This window comes from Ochotona princeps, chromosome 25 (genome assembly GCF_030435755.1).
Source record: "Ochotona princeps isolate mOchPri1 chromosome 25, mOchPri1.hap1, whole genome shotgun sequence".
Lineage (NCBI taxonomy): Eukaryota > Metazoa > Chordata > Mammalia > Lagomorpha > Ochotonidae > Ochotona > Ochotona princeps.
The window spans coordinates 26,243,302-26,263,766 of NC_080856.1; positions in this window are offsets into that span (position 1 = coordinate 26,243,302).

Consider the following 20,465-nt stretch of genomic DNA (forward strand, 5'->3'; position numbering starts at 1 on the left):
CTGTGAAACCAGCGTTGCACCAATGAGGGGCACAAACCCATATCCCCCCACCAAATAAGGGCCGAGGCGACCCCCGTTTCTGCTTCTGTGTCAAGGTGAGTTTAAACAGCCCCTTCCCCGTCTCTTCCGTGGTCTTCTTCCTCTGCAGCTTACTCCTTCACGTCTGTCCTTTCTGCTGCATGGGGAAGGGCAGCCCGTGGTTCCCTGAACTAAGGGCCATCTAAATTCTTTCTATATATTCGGCTGAGTTATTCTTTCCCAGGTGGTTGGCGAATCTAATGTTTTGACGAGTGGCGAATCTGTTATGTTCAGTGGACGCTCTGCCCAACAGGATTCTCCCTACCCACTACGTTCAAGGTCACTCCTGGGTTGGGGTCTAGAGCAGCGGCAGTCCATCTTGAGCCAATCCAACCATGAAGCAGTTTCAGCTCCTGACCTGCAAGAGCATTAGAGCGTCCTTAGACAAGCGTAGCTCATCATCAGTTTGCAAGGGATACTCTGTGGAGTTAAATCAGTGTCCTTCTGAATAACTGGGAGCCATCATTCTCAGTGACCCACTTACTGCCTATACCATTATATCAGTTGGATGTGCAGGATTCCTAGGAAGACATTTTTTCTCAGGGAATACCATGCAGTTTCTGTGGTATCTGTAGCTATGAGTGCTACCTGGTTGGGTCATTTTAGTCTCCCACCATACCACTCCCTGCCCTACCCCTCTGGCCCCTGGGAGTGGGCCAGTGGGCAAAGAAACAGTTGGTACACTGACAGATCACTGCGATTAGGTGCTCTGCTACTGCGTGATGGAGGCAGACAGGGATGTTTCTAGAAGTCCGCCTCTCTAAGCTTTCTGCATTTTTAACTGTGACTAGGCAATGGCAGACAACTATGATGTGATGAGGGCATGGTAACCAGAGGTACAGGCTTCTCGGAGATGCCCACCTTGGTTATTTATCCTGTTAGATAAAACACTGGCCTGGGATGAGGGAGACAAGATCAGCCGCAGCCTGAGCAGCGGCCAGCAGGACTGTGCTCTACGGAACCTTTCTCTTGAACACCTTTTCTTTCAGATGTTGTGGCTGCCTCCACGCTGAAGGAGTGAGTCTGTGAGAGGTACAGGTGTCTGAGTGGTACAAGGGGTGTGCTACGTCAACCCCGTGGGCTCCTGAGCCATTCTTCGGCAAACTGGGTCCTCCAGACAGTGAAGGTCACATGTCTTTGTTGGAGGGTTGCCTCCCAGGAAGCCACAGCTTGAAGTGTCTGAGAATTTTTTATTCCACCAGTGGCAATTCTTGGTCACTGATGGGCAGTGGAGTGTAAATTATCCAGATTTCAACCCCCTCCCCCGCTTCCTCCCTATTTCTTTCCTTCTTGTTTTCTTTCACAGGCATCTAGGACCACTCTGGAGTGTGACCTACGTTGTCTGCATAGCTCCTCTGAGGGGCTTTGCTCGATGTCGTCCCCTGATAGGGATGCCCCTTGCCCTATTCCGCTCCCACTGTGTTCCCAACACAGCACCTGTCCTCAAATTCTTGTCTCGGGGTGTTCTCCTGATGAACCCAAGCTAAGACAATTTCTCAGTTGTTTAGAATAAAAGAATCAGCTATCTTAAATATATCATTAGAGCTTAAGTATCTAGGAGAATTTAATTCATTTTCTAAGTAGTGTGAAATGTTTAAAGACAGTTTGGTCAAGTAAGAGTTCATAGAAATGTTAACAAAGGGCAAAATCCATTCTATTTATTGTAAAAATGTATAGATTCATAAATAAGATTGTATGTTGATGTTGAAGTTAAAAAACAGGTTTGTAATTTATAACTTAAATACATTTGACTTGAGAAAAAACAAGTATTTTTAAGAATTCTTCCCAGGCTTGAAGAGTCCTTCTTAGGAAGTCAAAACTCACTACATTTGGAAGATAAAAAATATTGAATGAGTGAATTCGAAGCTTACCGTTATGAATATCCATAGCCAAGCTCTTCATTGTCAATGTGAATTATCAAATACAGCCAAAGAGATAGGTAAAATATGCAAGTCAATATCAAAATGTCATGTCTGAACTCAAAGTGAGAAGCACTCATAAATTATCCCAGATACTCATTTACTAAACTAGACAACTAATTACAATTATGCTCATCAATGCATATAAAATATGTAGTTCACCATAAAAATGTATCTATAAAAAGGTACATCAATAATCATACATGCAAGATATCATTATACCCCTTTCTGGTAATCATCTGAGGTAACTGTAATTTTAAGATCTGAAGTTTCACCTTGAGCCTCCGCGGTGGGGCCGATACAGGAGGCTGTTTTTCCAGCCATGTCTGTTTCTCAAAGCGTAGCATTTGGTCTCACTGAAGAAAATAAGGAAAATATGCAGGAAATGAGAGGAATCCCTATTTGTTACAATAGCAGGTGGTGGACATGGTATCTGCGTTTCCTTAACCATAAAGCACTTGTGTTTTAGAAGATGGAGAGCTTAAGTGACTACCTGCGGCCGGTGACTCGCTGTCTGAGTCGTGGAAGGCAGAACTGCTCATTCTGCACTTCTGTTTCTGCCTTTCCACCAAAGTGGGGGTGAATGCCACGATTCCTGCGTGGCCATTCAAATCTCCGAGGAGGTGAAAGAGGCATGAGGAGCAAGAGATGCTGAAAGAATAAACATCACTTCACTTAAATGACCTGATAACTACATGATCGAGTAATTGAAAAGCCTACAAAAAAAGTGGATGTGCAGATTTGTTTCTCAATACATCAGTTTTGAAGCACAGTTTATAGGTTTTTCACACAGACTCATCTATGTAGCACCTGTTAGTTTTTTCTTATGTAGTCATTTAGGAATATTAGAAAACCAAAGATTAGGATATATAATTTTATAAGTTATAATTTGCGTGACCACAAGTATTATACCAAATTTGAAACGTTTCAGAAACGGATTCTTTCAGCTTCAAAAAAAAAAAAAACAACAACTCTTCTGTGAGCCTATCCTATGCTCTGGAATGGAATAAATAAACACTACTTTAAGGAAGTTTATTTTGCATACTCCCTATAGGAAGAAGTTTAAAAGGGTATAGCAAGAGTTAATGAGTGGGCTGGAATGAACAAAAGAGCTAAAAACAAAGTATGAAGAAGTACTGTTGCACCAAGAGAAGAAAAAAAATTTCCATGAAAGGTATCCAAGAGAAGTTTTCAAATCTGTTTAGCAGACGTTGCTAAAATAGAAAAGAAACAGTATGGATACACAAGTACTTCATAAATCTGTGGGAAATTGGAAGTGCAAGGTAAGTTTATTTTAGTACAAAGAAGTTTTGAAATCCGTGTATAGTTCTTTAATAACAGAAATTTTCTATGAACTTCCCGAAGACCCTGTATATCCCACAAACTCACTTTTGGGAATGTCTTTGTGCCCCTCCGCAGGGTCTGGGATCCTAGCTGAGTCGGTCATCGTTCCGCAGCCCGACTCCCCTCCCCAACCGAGACACTTGCGTGCTGTGAAGACGTTTACTTGATTGTTTAGGTTTTGTGTTTTTACTTCATCCCACAACGTCTTCCTGTAGATATTCTATATGTTAAAACTGTCTAGTTTTGCTCATCCTTTTTAGGTCCTTATACCCAATTAGTCTTGACCTTTGGGAAGCACTAGATGCGTCTGTTTCTCTATTGTCTGTTGTCTGTATCTGACATTGATCAAGTTCAATAAACACGGGATCTCCCTGGAGGATCAGTTTTCTCTGTTGGTTTGTTATTTCCAAGCCAAGACCACACTGGTTTAATCTTTCAAGATTTGTAATAATCATTGATATCCCAGAAAAGCAAATTATTCCGTGTTTTCCTTTATCTTCACATGGATATATGCTATTGTTGGGCATCTTTGTTTAAACAACATTTTAGGATGGGCATGTCAATTTTTCTAAAACAAGGAAGACTGTAGTCGTTCTGCTTAGAATGACATTGAATCCATTTAGGGACTGAACTTCAGGACACTGAATCTTAACAGTTCCTTAGTGCCTTTCCATACTAAGAAGGCTTATTTACTGTTTCTTAACACATAATTTTAATATGACCTGCAGAAATTATGCACATCTTTGAATCTGGAACATAGCAATGATATCCTTGTTAAGTGATATCTCTAAAATCTGATTTTCTAATTGCTACGTATAACCTGGATTACAGTTCATTTTGGTATATTGATTTTATGCACAGTCATGTAGCTAAATTCTCTTATTAGTTTAAAAAATGTGTGGACAAATTTGGCTTTTTAAAAGTATAAAACCCTCATGCATATCTGATGCATACCTGAGATGTTTTGCTTTTCAATTTTGTTTCCTTTAATTTTTACTCCCAGTAAGTAGAATGCTGATCAGACGTGTTCATAGAAGCAGTCTTGTTGGGTGTCAGTCCCACACACAGGACTTCCAAGGTTTCCACACTAAGATGGTATTTATGGTACATTGTTCTGTAACTGTCCTTTCTCAGCACTGCTGTCTTTCAGGCTGTGCTTAGCAGGTAGTCACATTGGAAGTGGAGTCGGTCTTGAACCCTTCAATGGACACGGTCATCCCAAGCAATGTCTTAACTGCTGTGCACCAAATGGCTGCCCATGCATTTTAATCTGTTACTAGATATAGTCTGTAAATATTTTCACATCTATGTTCAGGAATATGGTTGACATCTAACTTTCCCTTTCTCATGATCTCTTTTGAGTCATGCTAAGGTCATGCTAATGTCATAGACTCAAAGAGTTGGGGGACTGTATTCCACTCACATGAATGTCTTGGAGAATTTGGGATAACATCACAAATATTCTTTCTGGAAAGTTTATTAGAACTTATGGCTGGTACTAACTGGATTTTCCTTTCTTTGGGAGGATTAATTTCTGATTCAGTTTATCTTGTTGCTCACGGGATAATTTTAAGGTCTCAGTTTTTTAAAAGAAGATTGATATATTTGCAAGAGTTACAAAGAAAGAGAGAGAAATACAGAGAGTAAGAATGAAAGAGAGAGAGAGAGAGAGAGAGAGAGAGAATGTTTCTAACTGTTGGCTAACTCCCCAGATGGCTACAATAGCCAGGATTGGGCCAATCATGGTCTCCTGGGCATAATTACACTGCCCCCCCAAATCTGTTAGCAGGAAACTGGAGTCCAAAGCAAAACTGATGCTGAATTCAGGCTGCTGGCTATAAAACTTCAAGTGTCTTTACTGCAAGATTAAAAGCCCATTTGCTGTTTTCCTCTGTTAGTTTTATTAATCTTAAAGAAGAATAAAGTGTTGACCTTACTGATACAATCTTTCTTTAAAAATTCTTTTTCATTTATTTCTTGTTTTTTCCCCTTCTGCTTCCTTGAGTCTATGTTCCTATTTGTTTTCTAATGTGTTGAGTTAGACGTGCCATGTATTAATTTTTAGCCTTTTTTTTTAGTATTTGTGTTTAAGGTTATTTGAAGATTCAAGTATTGCTTCATGTTTTTTTTTTAAAGATTTATTTTATTTTTATTACAAAGTCAGATATACTGAGAGGAGAAGAGACAGAGGGGAAGTGGAGCTGCCGGGACTAGAACCAGTGGCCATATGGGATCAAGGCGAGGACCTTAGCCACTAGGCCACGCTGCCAAGCCCAGCTTCATGCTTTGATGGGTAATGTTTTCATTATTGTATAATTCAAACTACTTTGAGCTCCCAAGGTGCTTTCCTCCTTCAGGCACCAATGGAGATCAGTGGGTCTCAATCTGAAGACATTTCCTGGTTCTCTTTGGTATTTTGATTCTTTAGTACAATTAAATGATGGTCACAGAGTGACGAGTGTCACTGCTATTCTCTACAATGTGTTGAGACTCCTTCATCCTGTGTACTCTTTGATCAGCTAACAGCTGGCCGCCGATAACTACCATTCTACTGGAGGGGAAAGGTTCAGGCTCTTGTAGTGACCTAGGAAGGAATTGAGGACAAGACACAAACAAAGGCTAGCAGGGCAGGGAGATGGAACTTAACTGGTAGAGCAAACCTCTTGCTTGAGGACTGAGCGTAGATGCACTTTGGAGTGAGCTGTGAACACAGGGGCTGGTATAGAATTTTTTTTTATCTGGTTTTGCCAGCTTGGAGTGGCATCCTTTGTTTCGTGTAGGCCTTTGTGCAGGTGTAGTTGGGGCAAAGTGTTCTAGCACCCCATAGCATCTTCTTCCAGGGGTGCATGTTGCTATTTCAAGGAACTGAAAGTTGGTCAAAGGATGAGATAGCTGTTCAGTCTGATATTAACCAGCTTTCCCTTACCTGTCTGGTACAACAAAGTAGCTGGGATCTGCCTGGTCCTTGTTGGTTGGGGTCTGTTTCCATCCTTAGAGATGGTTGTGACATTGTTAGTGCTCGCCACAGGGCGAGTTGCCTGCCCCAGGCTTGTTATCCATGTATCATATCTCAGTTCTGCTTCTATGAGTTCAACTTGTAGAGTCTACATAAAGTGATATCAGGCACTATTTTTCTCTCTAGACCTGGCTTATTTTACTTAGCATAGTACCCTGATTCATCCATCTTATCCCAAATGACAAGGCTGACTGATTTTTTAGAGGCATTGGTATATATATATATCCCATTTTCATTTTCCATTTATTCGATGACTGCCAAACTCCCCAAAAACTCATTGGAGGAGATGATGTAGTACCCCAAATTGGGTTTGCTTACCTAACATGCATGAAGTCAATTACTGACACTGAGGTGTTAAAAAAAAGGGAGATGTGTATTGCAAGGCCCAGAGCAAAGGCAGCTAATGCTCAATTCTCTGACTCACTGAGGGGGCAAAGGCAGCTTTTTTACAGTTCAGAGATGTGATGAGCAGGGTAGGATCAACTCATGTGTTGACCCCTGGGTGGCCCAATGTGGGTAGCCTTGCTTTGATCGCAGCCAGTGTGTTTCCTTTGGAATGGTAAAGGTGGGCCCCAGTCTTTTGGGCTTGGGGGGGATTGGGTATCCGTTTCTTTGATGTAGCTTGTGACTTGAGGGGAGAGGGTAGCGTGGAGCTGTTAACTATAGGGCAATTGAGTCTTTGATTCAGTGTTCCTGAGCCTTGGGACACTCTCCTAGCTTAACATGTTCATGTTACCAGGGGAAGTGCAACCTGAGGAGGAGAGATTGAGACTGGATGAAATCTACATCGATGGGCTCGACTTCTGATAGATGGGCACATCACATCCTTTAGTCAATAGTTCACTTGTTAAAGTCTGAAGAAAGACAAAGCTTGATAGTTGGGCAAATCAGGATCTACTCACGAGATATGGGAACAGAGGAAGGGCCCCGAGTTCTGAATGATGCACTATTTATTTCTCCAGCCAAAGCTGAAACAACGGCCTACGTTTGTAGCTTGTATTTGTCCAGGATCTTAGAGAATGTGGCCCCAGGATAGTGGGAGAGTCGGATGAGGATTCAGGCTTGCCTCTTGATGTAGCTCGGCCAGTCACTGGGAGGATGCCAGAGACTGCTTGTTTGCTCACTGATTCACTCAAGAAGAAGGGAGAGGTGGGTCTTTGTGCCGGTCATTTCTGCGATCTGCTTTTCTTTTGCAGAATGGAGTGGACATTTAATTTCCATCTTCAGTACCTGTAAAAAGTCTGATAGAAATTTTTTTTATCATTCTTATTTAAAAGGCAAAGGGTGAACTATATTAGATTCCCAGTTACCTCTGAAAAATAATTGAAGTTTACTTAATACAAGAATGATCAATAAATCTTTGCACTACTGTGTAGGATCAAGAGGTGAAAGACTGGAAACCAAATAGCAGTTGGAGGTGAGTTGTCAGTCGGTAAGTACTAGGTAAGCTGCGGAGAATTTAGAATTAGGTCAAGATGAACAATAGGAGGCCATTCAAGCTCCTGCCTCTGGAGGGTCAGAGCATAAAGGGTATTTGTGGTCTGTTGGTCTCAGTGGGAGTCCCCCTCAGGTGTTAGAAGGTTACAAAGCTGCCTCTTTGTTGTCCTGTGCCATCCAACTGGTATTCACGTGAAATTGGGCTGGAAATGCAGATTCAAGAGGCCTTGCGCAAAGCCCGTGTCTACTAATATATTCATGATTTGTTGCTAAAGGAATGTTTTCATAGACTGTTAGGATTGGCGAGAAACAGCAGGGAACAACTTTCCCTGCTAATGCTGAAAAGTATGCTGTCTCCATGCTTAATGTGTTTCTGCTGATTTGTTTTTTAATCTGAAGTTCACAGCTAGGCATTTGTTTTTGTTTATTTGTTTGTTTTGTTTTTTCATTACACCTGGAGATACTACTAAAAAGCATTTAACCCAAGCACCGGTAGAATCTTAACTGTGTAGAAAGGCTTAGGTTAATGTTATGTTTAAATATATCCAGAGAGAAACTGTGGGAAGATTTTGTTTGTTTGTTTGTTTGTTAAAGCTAATTTTGAACCCAAACTTGGAACTAAGGCCAAAGTGGAGGGATTGTTCCTTCAATGCCACTTTGCAGCCATATTTAACAGCTCGGCTCAAAATTATTTAAATATTTCAGACACTGTGTCTGTCTTGTTACCCGTTAATGATTAAATGGACTGAATCTGGGAAGTTACATGTTATCTTGAGCTATTTGTCTGGAAGAGATACAAATGAAGGTTATTACTCCTTTATTGTGTCATAGGGGATTAACTCATTTTATTTAACCTAGGACTCCTATCCTAACATTCTTTTATCATTTAAAAAAAATCATATTAGCCCTAAGCGATGGCTCAACTAGCCAGTTCTCCTCCCTTCAAGTGCCTGGATCCCAAATAGGCACCGGTTTGTGTCCTGGCTGCTCCACTTCTCATCCAGCTCCCTGCCTGAGGTCTGGGAAAGCAGTCGAGGATGGCCCAAAGCCTTGGGACCCTGCACCCAGGTGGGAGACCCAGAAGAAGCTCCTGGCTCCTGGCTTCAGATCAACTCAGCTCAGGCCGTTGCAGCTACTTGGGGAGTGAACCAGCAGGACGAAGATCTTTTTCTTTGTATCTTCTCTGTAAATCTAACAAAAAAATCAAATCTTAAAAAAAAAAAGCACACACAGGCGAGTGGAAACATCTGGTTGGCGACGTCAACAGCAGTGTCTTTCCTCGGCTTTGAAGTTGTCTAGATTATACAGCTACCATCTGATGCGGGATAACTAGGCAGGAAGGTGTGAAGAGCTGCAACTCCGGATTCCAGATAAAAAGGCTGCTGTCTGTTTAACGGTACTCCCACCTTCCTGGTTGTGCGCTCAAACACTACCCTATTTGCATATACAATTGGGGTCCCGCCCCTTCCTCGAGGAAAGAGGTGGAAGGCGGGAGAGAGCTTTCCTTCAGCGTGGATCGCTCCCGATGCACCGAGCGGGTCTCCGCGCTCTCCGCTGCGGACACTGCTCGGGGGTGCTGCTCTCCTCGCCCGGCGCTGGGACACACCTTCCTGGTTAGAGGTACCGTTTTCATTTCTCATTTATGAACGAGTCTTTGGGATTCCCGCACTGCCAAATGAACTCTGTTCCTATTTGCACCTGGCGTCAGTCCCGGTTTAGTATTTCTACCTCTGGAAGAGTCAAGAACCTTAAGAAAAGAGATATTTTCATACACGTCGTATCTACTGTGATTATGATAAAAAGAACTTTGATTAAAAACTTCTTATAGGTCACGAAGGCCTTGCAGGACGATTTCTGAGGCTCAGATTTTCAAACCACGAAGCACCAGTAATTAATAGGAAGAGCTGGAAACTTGTCTTTAGAACAGGGGAAACCAGGTGGTTATAGTTTTGCATGTGATTAATAACAGCTGGGAAAAGACTTGTTAGAAAGTGGTTGACTATTCCTAGTATTTGCCTCTTTATATTTTCCTCTAGTTGTTTATTATTATTTAAAAGGCTAAGTTGGAGAGATATGAGAGAGAGACAGGGAGAGAGAGGGGGAGAGAGATGGAAAGGGAGAGAGAGATTTTCCATCTTTTTGGTTCACTCCCCCACGTGGCCACAAGGGTCAGAGTTTAACCCGTCCAAGCCGGGAGCCAGGAGCATCTTCTGGTTTTCCTACAAGGGCCCAAGCTCTTGGGCCGTCCTCCACTGCTTTCCCAGGCACATTAGCAGGGAGCTGGATGGGAAGTGGAGCAGCTGGGGCTTGAGTCTGCACCCATATGGGATATGTCAGGCACAGACTTAGCTTCTGGGCCACAGTGCAAGCCCCTGTTGTTTGTTGTTTGTAAAACATTTATTTTTGTTTATTTTGAGCTGTTAATTTTTCTACAAAGTCTGGGTGGAATTATATATACATATAATATTTTTGTTTTGGGGGCTGGATCACTTTCCAAATGTCGGTGACTGCTCTCACTGGGTGACTGAGGACAGTTAAGGGGAAGGAGCTGGAAACAATTGAGATCTCCCATGTGGATAGCAAGAATTGCACCACCACTTGTGGCCTCCCAGAGTCTATTGGCAGGAAGCTGGAGTCAGGAGCTGGAGCTGGGAATTGAACCCAGGCCCTCAATGTGGGCCACAAGCATCTTACCAGAAAAGGTGAAGGCCTGCCCTCATCCTTGCTTCCTTCAGACTGTCATCCGCATCTGAAACAGCTTGACAATTTAGGCCACATGGCCCAGTGCGGTAGCGTAGTAGCTAAATCCTCGCTATGCACGCACCAGGAACCCATATGGCTGCTGGTTCTAATCCCAGCAGCTCCACTTCCCATCCAGCTCCCTTCTTGTGGCCTGGGAAAGCAGTTGAGGATGAGCCAAAGCCTTGGAACCCTGCACTCACGTGGGAGACCTGGAGGAGGTTCCTGGCTCCTGGCTTCGGATCGGCCCAGCACTGGCCGTTGTGGTCACTTGGGGAGTGAATCAGTGGATGGAAGATCTTTCTCTCTCCTTCTTTCTGTAAATCTGCCTTTCCAATAAAAATAAATATGCCTTAAAAGAGAGAGATAGAGAAAGAGAGAGACAAAGCGAGCTTCCCTCCACTGGTTCACTCACCGAATGCCTATAAAAGCCTGGGGGTTGAGAGTGGGTACCTTGGTGTGGGGCCTCAGGGGAGTAGCAGCTGCTGGAGCCAGGACGGCTGCCTCCCAGCGTCGTGTTAGGGAGACAGGACAGGCAGGGTGTCAGGGAGGGCATGAGTGAGCTGCAAGATCTTATGGTCTAGTGGAAAACGGAGTCTCCGCCGCTAGCTCTGCACCTCTCCCCTAACAGGTGAGCCGAGCTCCAGCGGGAGAACCATGAAAACTTAGAGGACCTCGCGGGCACTGGAGCCTGTGCAAACTCTACCCTATCTGTATACTGAATTAGAATCCCACACCCTCCCTAATGAAAGGGTCCAGGAAACTGGGGGCTCGCTCGCTCTCCCCCATCTTCTTGCCCTCTCTTGTCCTCTCATGGTGAAGGTCTCTCCCTGTGCGGCTGCCCGTATTCTATGTTTAAGTGAATCCTACCATTTTTTTTTCAGTTTATTGTTATCCTAGCTGTGATTTCTGACCTCACATGAGGGCACAAGCCTGGAGTGTAGAGTCTGGGAAGCAGGAGCCAGAGCTGGGATCAAACCCAGGCACTCCAGTATGGGCTGTGTGTCTTCATCGCTGGGTTAGAGTGATGAAGACTCGCTCTTAAATAGGATCTGAACGATACAGTTCTTGCAGCTGTGATCCAACACAGAGTCCTCCAGGTGCGACAGGGAGGCATGGAGCTCCGGGAGGGGAGTCACCCATAGGTCCACGTTGAGGTTTTAGCCTCTCACCGGCCTGTGACCTTTGGCTATGCTGCCCAGCCCTACTCCTTTCCCCTCTATCACTTAGGTGAGAAGGAAGATTTGAGAGGGCCGGAGCCGGGTATTTCCTTTTTTCTCAGGTTGTTAACACTCTGGAAAACCCCAGATGGTGTAGGCTGTAGTACTAGTTCCCCTTGAGGACAAGCTTCTGTTAAAACGAGCAGAACATTTTGGGTATATTTCTTTCTTTCTTTTAAAGATTTATTTACTTATTCATATTTGAAAGGCAGACTTACAGAGAGAAGGAGAGACAGAGAAAGACTTTCCAGCTAATGTTCTTTACTCCCCAAATGGCCACAATGGCCAAAGCTGGGCCCGTCTGAAGTCAGGAGCCAGGAACTTCTTCCAGGTCTTTCACGTGGGTTGGGTGCAGGGTCCCCAAGCTTTGGACCATCCTCTGATGTTTTCCCAGGCCATAGACAGGGAATTGGATGGGAAGTGGAGCAGCTGGGATATGAACTGCTGTCCAGATGGTGTGCCGGGGCTTGCAGGTGGAGGATTAGCCAATTAAGCCATCACACTGGCCTTCTGGGTATATTCTGGGTATGTTACAAATGGTTTCTTTATCTCTCTGCTGGCTAAAAAATGCAGGATCTTTCTCTAGCTTTCACTGTTGATGTGGTGGAAGAATTCACTGAATGATGCAGAGAATGCAATTAGATATGTCGAGCACACTGCCAGGCAGCAGTAGAGAAGCAGATCAGGCAGGCGCTGGCAAACTGCCCAAGGCGCATGCCTGTAGTGGCAGCGCTTTCTTAGGATGTCTGTTGCCATATGCTTGTAGGGGACCATTGCCATGTGGGTTAGAATCCAAAAAGCATACTTGCAAATACAGTGTTTTCTCAGGGTGAGTTTTCTGTTGTTCAAGAACTTCTCCCAGGAGTAATCTGTATCTCTTGGGGTGGGGGGAGGAGCTTATGCCTTTTTTAAGGGGACTCCAGCAAATGTGAGATGTCCCCCTCCCCATTCTCCCTCGACAGACTGGCAGTGCCAGAAGTTTGGCTGAAGGCCCTGTCTGCTGTAGCTGCTTCCTGCTGGGCACAGGGGTTGTGTTGACCCTGCCTAGGCCTGCCCAGCCACAGGTGTTGTGGATGTCCTGGGCTCCTGACTGCAGACACCCAGCAGCTGGTGGAACCTCAGGGAACAGTGATGATTGTTCCAGAAATGTCTGCCCGTTGTTATCCAGAAGACTGTAGATGACCTCTTCCGGAGGAAGTTGATGCTGAAGGAGTTGCTATCTTTGTAGCCCTACCATTTGGAAATGGATTGGCTTGTGTAGAGGAGATCAGCTAATTTAGTTCATCCAGAAGGAGGCCCGAGGGTCTGGGAAAGGAGGAGCAATGTTAGAGGAATTACTAGAGACAAGAGAAAGTTGAATTTGCATTTTGCAATTGGCATTGTTTGTTCTTATGAGTGATGTTTTTTGGTCAGCAGTCACAGGCACAGATGTACATCGAGGTACTGGGCAGGCATATACAACATTCTCTTTTAATAAGGTCACGATATCCCCCGTGGGGAGCTGTGAGGACATCTGGAAATACTCTGGTTGGGAGAACTGCTGTCCTTAGAATGAAAACTTCAGGATGCAACCAGGACAGTCCTCTGCCCAGAAGTGGCAACACGCGGTGGCCTGATTGCACCGTGCTCAGCTGCCTAGAAGTGAACTGGTCTGCTTCCTGCAATGTTTCACAAGTGGCTCTTATCCTCAGCCAGCCTTGGGCGACAACGTTCTAGCATGAAGGTTGAGAATAGCAGCTGTCCTATCTAGTTAGCATGTCTCTACAGGGTATAGTTGTAGCAAAGTCTGTATCAACAGCTACACTAAGAAGAAATCAGATGCAAGAACTCCTTCTTTCCAGCTGTTGGGCCTTTCTAATTTTTGCTTAAGTGGCCCTATTCAGTAACTTTTGGGTTGCTCCCCACTGGCAAACTGTTCCCTAAAGACCAGCGGCAGAAAAGCAGAAAATGCTAAGAGTTGGCCAATGGTGGGTGGATGTGTGTGTGTGTGTGTGTGTGTGTGCGCACGCGCTTCCCTGGCAAGCTGTTGCTGCCTGTTACCCCACAAGTCAGAGGTTGGTCTGCCTCATGATTGCAGAAATCCCCACATGGTCCCCCAAAATGTTATAGGAGGTGACTGAGACTGGTTGTGGATGATGAAAAAACTCACCTGAGCACATACAGGAGAGAGCTAGATTGATTGAACACAGGACAAGGAAGCAGCAAACGAGCAGGTCTGTTAACGGATGTACTGTTGTTGCAGCATAGGCCATAATCTGAGAGGTATACTCGCAATGTCAGTCCTTTCTTAGTTAAGGTGACCATTGCTGAATGAGTGCATGGGAGCTGTGGGCGGGAAAGCCATGGACTGGCCATGGCAATATGGGCTACAACCCTATAAACATACTTGCAACTGCGATGTTTTCTCAGGATGAGTTTTTTTTTTTTTAAATGATGTATGAGGTTTTCCTAGATGGATAATTTGCATATCTTGGTGGATGTGGGGAGCTTTCATCCCCTGTATCCTAGGGAATGCCGCCAAATGCCATGGTGGTACCTTCCACAATTATGACAGCCTGGCGGACCTCCCAGGAGTAAAATTTAGAAAGATATGCCCTCTCCCAAGCAACGTGTGTAGCAGATCTAGAATTCAAACTAAGTAGCTAAGCAAGATGCATCCAATCTCCTAAATAACTCAAACACTTATTTTTAGTAAGACCTGGGTGTTGATTTGTGATAGGAGCATTTAGGTAAGATGATTTCTATACTATTTCTTAAAATATTTCTCATTCAATCATTATTTTGAAAGGTTGACCTTGAAGGCAAAGTGCCCCCCTACACAGCGAAATAGAGACAGAGATCTTTCATCTGCTGGATCACTGTGCAGGTGTCTGCAGTGAGCCGTGGTGGGCCTGGTGGAAGCCAGGAGCCCAGAACTCCACCTGGGTTTGCCATGGGAGTGGCAAGGGGCACAGGTCCTTGAACCATGGTCTGCTACCTTCTGAAGAAACAAGGGATCAGAGTGGGGCAGCAAGAGCTCACGTCTGCACTCCGACATGGGGTACCATCGCCAGGTGTGGTGGCTTCATCTGCATCCGTATTTCATTTGATGTGTTTTTGTCCTTTTGGCTCTTACCTGACTACAGAGTCATGGTTTCTGTCTTCTATGCATTTCATTCTTCCTGCATGATTGAGTTTTATTTCCTCTTCAGATTTCTGGGAGAATTTCTTTTTTTTTCATTTTTTATTATATTTTTGACAATCTTTACATAGTTAATTAGGGTAAAAAGGTTCAAGGGCTATAGGAATGTGGATAAGACTATTATTTCCATATTGTTTCCATCATGTATCTGAGGTAGAGGGGGATATTGAGGGAGAAGCCCCACCCAGTTTCCCACCCACCCCAGGTCCCGGATGTGGGGCATGCTCCGAGATTCTTGCTCAAGTGGTTTTGATAGTTCACCAGTTATGAATCGCTGCCAGTCTCACCACTCCAAGCACGATGAGGTCGTTGAAGAATCCACTTATTGACATAGTCTATCATAGAGTCTCCGTTTGCCCAGTATTTCGCTGCCAACATATAGCTGAGATGGTTGATTGACCTGTTCTGTCTTCTGTCTTTTCATGGTTAGGGTTCTGAGTCCGGCATATTGATTGGAGAGATCCCCAAAGAAACTTTGTCTGAGGTGTTCCCAGGCCAGATTCTTGTATGTACTAGCAAGTACAAGGCCTGGCACAGTCCATTGCCCCGATTAGTTGGTGGTTGCAATTGCTGGGTTGGTTCTGTTTTCTGCCCCGACTTCCACTGGAACCAATGGGTGTTGCAGTCCAGCCTGGTTCTGCTCAGCACATACTTGGCCCTCACATAAACCAATGGGAGCTGCAGCTTAGTCAGAGTGACCCACAATAACCCCCACTAGGCCCGCCCCCTACCCTGGTTTGCCAGTATGTGTAGCAGACTAGTCCAGTCTGTCCCACATCCCATTTGGCTCTCATACATGTCGATGGGTATTGAAGCTTAGACTCCATCTAAGCAGCTCAATAATCAAGCCCTGACGGATGTTGTTGAGTGCCTCTCTGTCTAGCCACCCCAGCCCCTGTCCTAGTTTTCGTGCCTTCCCACTATTTCCCTCCCAGTTCTCTCTCACTCCCAGATTATGCACTCTCCAGGTGGTTCCTTGGTTTGACTTGACAGATTTAGCCTCCAGTGCCAGCTTCTGCCAGCTGATGCTGCGGCTAAGCCCAAACAACCCTCACCTACTCTAACTTTATTTGCACCCGCAGGATCAATCAGCCCAGCCTGGCTTTTCCCTGATCTGGGCCACATGAGGCGCACAGGTGTTGTAGCCCTGCTTAGTCTGGTCTGCCCCCATCCCAGCTCACGCTCTCCAGTGGGAGTACTACCCCTTATTCCCCCTGCTGGCTCCGCCCCCTCCCTTCCTGGTTCTCACGCATGCTGGTTGGGTGCTGCGGTCACATCCGGTACAGGCAACCTCACCTTGGCATTCTATATTGTGCACTGGTTTTTGTCGCGACTCAACCTGGCTCGACTCACTCTGTTCTGATGCTCGAATTTGCCAGTGGATGACATGAACTGATTCAGCCTGGTCTGCCCCCGACCCATGCCAAATGTATGCCAGTGGGAAACTTTCCATGGCCTATTCTGGGCTGTTTCCTATCATGCTTCTTGCACTTACCTATAGGGTCTGTGTCCTGCCAGAGGAGTTGCCCAGGCTCCTCCATCAGAACTTCTCTGGGGGAATTTCTTAATCTGACCTTCCAGTGAATTAATTGATCTTTTGTAGTAGCCATCCATTTATTTGCCATACCTATTGTTTTCATTACTTAATCTATTATTTTTATACATAACATCTCTAGTGATTCCATTCCTATTATTTCTTGTTTCATATCAGGAATAGTTCCAGGGATAGAGTTAACGTACTGTGTAGCACCTGGACTGCAGTGTGGCAGATGCCTCAGGATTGTGCGAGGAGGTGGTGCCAAGTCCATGACATCCTTGGGTATTTTATTGTATTTCTTTAGAGTCCATGGTCCGTATATAGATGAAATATATTGCTTATTTTATAGTTGTACTTCTTTTTAATAATGATTTATTTTTATCTAAAAGAATTAGAGGAGAGACAGAAAAAAATCTTTCCTCCTCCAGCCCACTTCCCAAATGGCCACAATGGCCACAGTTGAGCTAATCGAAAGCCAAGATCCTGAAGCTTCCTCTGGGTCCCTCATGTGGGTGCAGGGCTCAAGGATTTGAGCGGTCCTCTGCTGCCCTCCCAGGGCATAAACAGGGTGCTGGATCACAAGTGGAGCAGCTGGGACTTGATATACTGCCTGGAAAAATATCTAAAGTTATCTTATAGAAGTATATGTTGGAGGTCATGAGTAATGGGACAGTGTTATCTGAAATAGGATGAGAAGTTGTAGTGCCCGATGTGGATGAGTATTGGTTGTCATGGTAAATGGAAGTACTTGGTTGACATTTGAAGTATGCGCGTGTATGTGCACAGATGCACCTGCCTTTTGCAGTGAGGCTGGGTAAACATACCTTTTAAAATTATCATGTAGTTAGGCTGGGTGAATACTTTTGGCTGTTCACTTAGCACACTTTACGGATTAACTGATATAAAAGCAAACATAAAGCTTGCTTAGTGCTCTGCTTGTTCCACAATATAGTAATCTCACTGGGACAAAGTCATGGTTTCCTAACAAGCGGTAAAGCGGAACTGACCTTGAGACCACATTTCTCTTTCTGTATCTCACTTTACCTTTCGAGTAAATAGTGATGGAAGAGTGGAGAAGACCAGGAGGTGAGGGGGTCACGAAGGGAGTGAAGGTCAGAGGTGGAGGGGCAAAGTACAAGGTAGTTGTCTGGAGCACAATGGTTGCTATCCAGTATGCAGTTCTCAGCAATGACAAACTCTGGGTTATAACCAGCAAGGCAAGCACCTGCACTGGGTAGCAGATTCTAACAGGAAAGTTCACTGGAAAAAGACAAGTCCAGAAACTGAGAGGCCAGAGAGAATAGATTCTCTCGCAATGAGACCAGGATAGTATTCAATAGAGTGACAGTGGGCAAGGGATAAGGTGAAGGGCATGTTCTTGAGACAGGGCGATGAAAACAGCAGTGAAATGAAGTGGTGGTAGAAGGCATGGCCTGCTGGCATGAGATTCAAAAGCCATTTGTCTCAAAAAAAAAGAGGAAGAGAGAATTATCTAGAGGTTTCCATGAAAGTGAATGAAGACAGCGACTCTCAACTGGCTGGGACTGTGGGAGAGAAAGTGGCTAGCAACTGAGTGGGCTGTGAAGACAGCAGTAGCTGCCTGGGTGAGGACAGTTGTCACAGCTAAGTACAAAGACGTTGGACCTCTGTTTTATGAAACATGCTGTCAGTGACAAAAAGCGAGGTGCACAATAATGCATCCAATAATAACATGGGTGAAAAGAAAGCGCGCTGAACAGTGTTGTCCGTGTTATTTTGGTGTGTAGAGGCCTCCATGTATATCCATAGAGAAAGCTCTGGAGGGGAGCAGACTGAGAACAGGGAGGGCATGAGGCTTGACAGATTGGGGCTCCAGTATAGCCAAGGCTTGTGGGGGGCTGTGGGAAGAATGGAGGTAGTAGAAGTGGTTATCAAAAGAGACTTTAGCCTTCCTCGTGGTATTATGGTTTCTACAAGAAGATGACATTTTTATATTACCTGTGAAATTCAAAACAGAAGAGAGACTGGCTAGGTCAGCTGGTCCCTCCCTGGTAAGGCTTGCTAAGATGAAAGCACCCATAATTTAATTCCCGTGTTTGGATTTGCTTGATACCTTAAGGGTGAACAGAGGAGGGTCACGCTTCTTGAAGTTGAAGTCCATTGAAATGAGGTACCACTAAAATCCAGTCCCTCTGCTGGGTGGGCACATGCTGGGTGCGCAGGAGCCATGCATGGCTGGCTGGTGGCTACTGTCTGTAGCAGTGCAGACACAAAGCATTTGCATCGCTGCTGAAAGTCCTGTTGACCAGAATGAAACCAGGCCACTGAGAGTGACTGCCTCATCTCCTCTCGCACCCTTGGGTCTTCCTATAGAATCTTGATCAGTTGTTCTACGAGGCACCAGGAGATGGGACTGGACTGAGCCTAGGGTGGAACACACCTGGAAGGACAGCAGCCCCTTCCTTGGTGGTGGCCCAGGCCTTGAATCTGCAGAATGGGAGCCACGGGGGGGCAAGGAGGCCTGAGCAGGAGGCAGATGAGCTGGAGGGGGAGGTTAGGTTTCAGAGTCACTGTAGAGGTCTTGAGATTGCTCAGGTGAGATGTGAGGAAAGGGGGGAGGATTCACAGAGTGTGACACTCCGTTCCTATGAAGCCGATGTTTGGGAATTCATCTGTGGCATTATTTTGGATCCAGAAGTAGTAAGGCCTGAGCCTGCTGGTTGCCTTGCCTAGACAAATCATTTGTCTTCCTTTCTATAGGAGAGAGTCATTCATCTTCAACGGCAACACGTTCATTCTTCTTACAGGGTCAGTTGTGTGTTGTGTTGGTGCATGGTCAGGTTGCTTGATTCTGTCGTTGCTATGCAGCTTGTGCAAGAGGCTGTGTTTGAAACTCCAATTTCAGGGATATGCCACTGCCATCTTGTCATTAAAAAAAAAAAAATTTAGAGAGACAATGACTGAGAGAGAGGTAAAGGCAGAGAAAGATCTTCCGTCTGCTGGTTCATTGCTAAAACTGCTGAAAGAGCCAGGAATGGGCCAGCATGAAGCCAGAAGCCAGGCACTCCTCCACGTGGGAGCCAAGGGTCCGACTTCTTGGGCCATCACTCGCTGCCTTGACAGAACTGCTAGCAGGAAGCTGGATAGAGGTGTGGCAGCCAGGACTTGAACAGTCCTTCAGGTATGGGACATGAGGAGGGTTGGAGAGGACTGCCAGGTGCCGATGGGAAAATAAGAAATGAGACAAACTCAGGGTAGGGAGTATAAAAGCCCCTTCTCCAAGGAAAGAGGCCTCTCCGTCAGGCTGGCTGCCTCAAACTTTGGAACTGCTTGGGGAGTCAGATGACAGGTATTCATGCAGCACAGACTTTGCTGGCCGCGCCCCACATCCACGCGAACCAGCCAGTGCTTGGTTAGGAAGTAACGGATGACCCGAGTACGGAGGCCAGCACATGGCGGGCTCAGGGATATCTGAAAGTACACGGTTCTGTGGCATTGGACCATTGCTGCTTTGACCTTGGTCTTGGAGTTTTACCCACTTGGGGACAGCTGTCTGCAGAGTTTGACTTTAGTCTGTAGCACCAGCTGCCTGAACTAGAGATTCCAGGCACAGTCTGCCCTTATCAAGTCACTGTTGTTATTATTATTATTATTATTATTATTATTATTACACACTGCCTTCAGTAGCAGTTTAACCTGTTGCACCACAGCACCCACCCCCATGGACGTGTTATTTTACCCCCAATATGCCAAATCCGAATTCTGCATCATCAAGAATCTATAATCATTAAAGCTTAAATTTAATGATATCTAAGGGTACTTAACATTTATGAGAAGTGTAATTGAAAGGTATTTATTTAGGTGCAGAAAAATGCCAAATCCAAACACTCAAAGTGAGTAGAAGTGTGTACTACAAGAAAACTATGCATGGAGTTAAAGCATTTTTGGTACGAAATAAAGTGTATATTTTAATTCTAGTTTCCGTCCACTTTTAGAAATACCTAAGTTCTTTTAT